The sequence below is a fragment of the Rhynchophorus ferrugineus genome, unplaced genomic scaffold (genome assembly GCF_030347505.1).
Source record: "Rhynchophorus ferrugineus isolate W39M unplaced genomic scaffold, kcgeb_rfMv2 rfM2, whole genome shotgun sequence".
Taxonomy (NCBI): Eukaryota; Metazoa; Arthropoda; class Insecta; order Coleoptera; family Curculionidae; genus Rhynchophorus; species Rhynchophorus ferrugineus.
In genome coordinates, this window is record NW_027472581.1 from 82249766 (window position 1) to 82255197 (window position 5432).

General features: G+C 30.6%; 1 long non-coding RNA gene across 1 annotated transcript; it reads left to right on the forward strand.

Annotated features, from left to right (window-relative positions):
- The first annotated feature begins 1759 nt into the window (after positions 1–1759).
- LOC143191889 (uncharacterized) lies at positions 1760–5214 on the forward strand. Its single transcript, XR_013004659.1, has 2 exons — positions 1760–1910; positions 4861–5214. It is a non-coding gene; the product is annotated as an uncharacterized LOC143191889 (long non-coding RNA).
- Positions 5215–5432: the final 218 nt, after the last annotated feature.

The window sequence follows — 5432 nt, forward strand, 5'->3', positions numbered from 1 at the left end:
GGCAGCTTAAGCCCATAAGCTCCTTAAGTATACATTATCAGAGTTAATTGACTGTACTTCGTTTTTTAAATATTAATTATTCAAAAATATTTCAGGGTCTGTGGAAGGTGGATATAACAATCAAGGCTAAAATCCACCTGTTTCGAATGCTTATCTTGCCATTCCTTCTGTATGGCTACGAAAGTTAGGCACTGTTATAGACTAACATCTGTAAGCCTGAGTTCTTTCAAATAGCATGCTTATTGTGCACGTAAATTCTGCGGTCTGAGATACAACAGTGAGTGTGCTATTTAAGCACAAATTCAGAAACGCCATTTATAATGTTTTAAACTGTGGCGAAATATTGTGAAGAATATTCGAAGGCCTGCGGCATCAACAGCAGCGTATTTGTTGAGATGTAGATACGGCCCAAGCACCGGCTATTGATTGCTGATGATGACGAATATTACAGGCTAAAATATTTTACGGATCTAATTAAAAATATAGTAGTTTGAAATTGAACATTTTGGTAGAAAATCAGACGAATAGAAGGAATATACAAGAAAGCAGCTATTGCATCTATATTTAAATAAACTATGGTATATTAAATAAAAAATAAAATCTAATTAACTAACCTAGATTAGCTACACTATAAAATCGTAATATTTTCGACTTTCTCTTATTCCATTTTAATGGCCCATGAATTATCAGAAAAGTTTTCAATCATTCGACAAATCAGATACCTTATAAATTTCTTTCGATTTTAACATATTTGCTCTTGGTTATTTCATAACTTTAGAACGATTTTACCGATTCAATTCATATGTTTCTTTAAGTTTGAAGAAGAGGAGAGGAAGATGAATTAACGAGGATTTAAACTGTGGGCAAAAATTTAATCGATCTGAATGTTTCTGATTTAAAAGCTTAATTCTTAATATAACTTGGAACTGGAAAAAAGTTTTCAATATCATTAAATTCGGCAACGATTCGGTCATAAAAGGATTGCTGCATTTGCTTGATCACGTTAAGCAGCTACGTTGCCTGAACTGTCGAACATATTACATAGCACTCAAGTTGCCAATGCAAACTAATGAAATTCGATCTTGCAGCCTTTCGAGGAGTTCTGCGCTGACTAAAGTATTGGAGAAAAGCAAATTGATCATTTGGGATAAATCCATCACCGCGCAAAAAAACATCTTTGAGATAATTAGACCGCAAGATACAAGATTTACGAGAAAACCATAACCGTTTTGATGAAGCCATCATTTTGCATAGCACATATGGTTTTGGCATAAATTATTGTTATTATTTATTCCAGTTCGAATTCAATAGTGATAGTTCAGACAGGACAATGCTCGTCATGTTTATTAGTATTAAATAAATTCACTGAAAATTCTGTAAAACTTAAGTTATGCTTTGTTTGGCCAAATTTCTGAAAGTTTAATGTTTATTTTTACATAATATTACTACACTGCATTGGGTTTATCTATTCTAGTTGCATTCTGTTTATTTTACCCATATTTCTCTTTCCAAATACGAAATCAGAATGTAAAAATACATCTAAATTTATCATATAACTATCGACAAAAAAACGACAAAAGAAATCGTACATTTACCAACCACCGCAAAGCGCCGCGACGTAGATAGCGTGTAGTCGATCGCCGGTCACGCGGAACCAAGTCTGGCCCGTGAAGCCGATGCAATACGGCGGGCGTTCGGATGGTGCCAGTGGGACGTTCTGCGTTTCGAACCACTTCCTGTTGCTTTAGCCCGAACCGACCAAGGTTCTCCTGCTTTTGTCAAAAATAAACGACGATCGCCCAGTCTACCACCACCAGAATATTTCGCTATATAAGATGGCCGATCCTCAACTGGCAATTATCAGTCCGCACGCTCGACTGTCCCATTAATTACCGATCATGAAGCTCCTGGTAAGTGGTGGCAAAACTTTTCTAAGAAGGCGCCCGATTTGACTTTCACTAAAAATAGCGTTAATTGCTGAACTAAACGCTGATTATGGCCAACTTTCACGGTCTGTTTAATGTCATAATTAATAAGTTTGCTAGATATAGCTGAGATTTGCGCCATTTATGATATAATCGAGCAGAAATCGCCCAGCGCTTGTTCCCGTGGCTCTTAAAATTATTTGTTCCATAAATAGAAACAGTTATATATACAAAAGTACATTTGCTTATGGGATATTGGTTATGTCAGAAAAAAATATAATTTTATAGTAGATTTTTCTTATTACATAATATAAAAATAATAAACAATTCCTTAATTTAAATTCTTAATGAATTCAAAAGAGAATATGTAGAGCTCTTTTAGTATTATATAATAAACGTTAGATTTCTAGCAAGAATAAAAATTAATGTCAATTTTACAATCTACATTTTCTTGTATAATTTATAAACGTTTTCTTAAAATACACCATTAAGTACTGTGATGATGATTTTTAAGGATTTAACCATGAATTTCCTATGGAACTCAAAAGCTTCCAGTAGCATTTATCTTTAATTGAAGAACAGTGCATTTTGGAAATAGCAACAAAAAATCGTCACATTATCTTTCGGTATAAAATTTTGAGTATTCTTTAACTGATTTTCTTCTTTTTTTTCAAAGGAATAAATGGAAATAATTAATTTTTGTAAAAAATATGATAATTTAGTAAATATTTAACATATTTTCGTATACAAATATTTATAGATATATGATACTTTCTATGTAATTAGTATAATAGGACGCAAATTGTACCTTTATTCATCCAGATAGTCTGTTCCAAGGGTGGACCTTCAGCCCACCGACTTTCTAATGTTTTTATAAGCTTTTACATTGAATTATGTCTTCCTCTTTTCTTTAAATTTAAAATAGTGCTCAACTTTGATAATATTTGTATCACTTAAACCATATTTTTTTGGGATCTGTAGTGAAGAGTATAGAGAGGTACAGAGTAGATCATAGGTATAAAGGTTAGTGGCAAAAAAATTCGAATTCTAATTCGATAAATTCGGCGCGCTGCTCTGAAAATAACGACAGTTAACAGCTAAGAATCATCTGCTATATTTCTACTTTTCTTGAGAACCTTTTACAATAATTTATCGAGAATTATAACAAAACTTAAAAATCGCATAAATTAATAGAATAATGAATAAAAAACATATAACAATTTAGTCAAATTATTTATTTTTTAACAAGAATTTTTTGAGACTTTATTCTACATTTTATGACACTATGATTTTTCTGAATTATTCTCTTAACAAAATTCATATATCGCCTTCATATATAAAATTCATATATCCTTATTTAGTAACTACGGGAATTATATAACTCTAATTATGTCCTTTTCCAGTATATTTGATGAATATAATATTTTCTTGCATAAGCCCTCGAAAAATATATTTTTATTACTTTTTTATGATCAATAAAATGTTAATTATTTAAAGTTTAATGTTTGATTTCTCAGAATTATAACAAACAATTTATACAATTTCCTGAATGTGATTGTTTGTTATTAAATAATATTTTTTAATCTAAAATTATTAATTAAAATATTATTAATATGAATGAAAACGTTATTTAGAGTAAACTGTAACATATATTTTTGCATACAACGATTTCGGCCATATATCATGTTAAATATCATGAAATATTCTTACAATTCTACGGACCATATGCAAATTGTCTCATGCAAATAATTAATAGTATATATCTTATTATTTTTAAAAATTCTGAATTATTTATTTTTATCTCACAAAAATTCTATTTCTTTTTGTAAATTCTATATTGGAAAAATTGTGAGTATTTACATTTCTTAAAGTAAAATCCATTTCTAGCCGTCATCTTCTTATCCTTTGATTTATATGCAAAAATAGGAAATCGAAATGTCTATTGATTTTCGAATATTGTCAAATAATTAGTGACCATTTTTCACTCTGATTTTGTCTTCCGCTAAAAAGATATTTTTTTTTTTCTAAGTAAACACGAAAATTAATAGGTAAAATTCCAGCAAGTACTCTATTTGCTGTTTCAATAAAACCTACTGATGGAACTTTTACTTTGACATGACTATTATCATGATTTAACTATTATCAGTCCATCAATGTGATTTACAATTCTTGTATATAGATATAAGTATCAATATATAACAGAATAGTATGGAAAGAATAAGCTGTCATATTACTTTTCATTTTTCCATGAATACTGTACGTAGTTCACAAAACTATGAAAGATTTTGGAATATTTCGTCTATACTTTATTTAACAAAATTATAAAACTTGCTTTTGTTTTCAAGCTTGTTGTTAGTAACATTTTTTATACAATTTCTCTATAATTTCATCTAGAAATATTTCTAGCACCAAAATAAGCAGAACTTGCAAGCTTCACCTTCAGTATCTTTCATTCACAACTTGTATAAATACTATTTTGTGCAGCAACTTTAGCATTTTGACACTATTTGAAAACGAATTTCACCCAGATAGCAAAGAATAATTCGCCTTCTAAAAAGTTGGCTTAAACTATTAAATATTTTAAATACAAAATACGCGAAAATATTATAAACCAGGACCAATTAAGTACTTTCATAAATATATTTGGAAAACATGGACTTGATGATAATATAGAGATATTCAGAGCATATATATTTCGCGTTCCTCGGCAACCTGGAAATATTTATTTTTATGAAAATGTTTAAATAAATATCATACAATTTGGAATATTTTTCTGTAAATGTCTTAAAATTTTAATATGATATGCGGCACTCGTTGATTTCAACTGATTTTTGAAGTCGAAAAGAAGAATAATACTTTTACACACCATCAGCCTGAAATGAAAATTTTAAAAAATAAAACGTTGTTTAATCATATTTTTTATGACATACCTTAGATTGCCGTGTTCGCCATTATGGCCGTCCTGGTCAGTGTAGAATGCGGTGGTGGTCATGGAGGTTATGGAGGAGGTGGCGGTGGCGGTGGAGCTGGAGCTGGTGACGGCGGTGACGGAGCCGATACCCCCGTTGTCCACACCGGATCGGTCGTGAGTAAAGTTTTCGGACCACCACCAACACCTCATTTCCAACCAGTCGCAGTACCTCAACACGGATACGATAGGGTGATTTACAGTAAACCAGTCCAAGGTTACGACAAAGGCCATGGTCACTGATAGTGATATGATCATTTTTGTTTTACTATTTAAATCTTGTTTTAAAGAAAAATAAAATAGAAAACAACTAGACATAAACGATTTCATTCGACCATTCCTCGTAGTTCCTTCTTAAATATATGCTTATATTATTGCGCACGAATAAATCAACTGTTAATATATAAGTTGTGTTTAATATTTTATGTGGCTTGTATATAAAACATGCTCTTGTTATTTAAAAGATTCTGATACAAATCTTCAATAAATGTCAGATGAAGTGTAACTTTTTATTCACCCGTTTGTATGAACAAAAAATA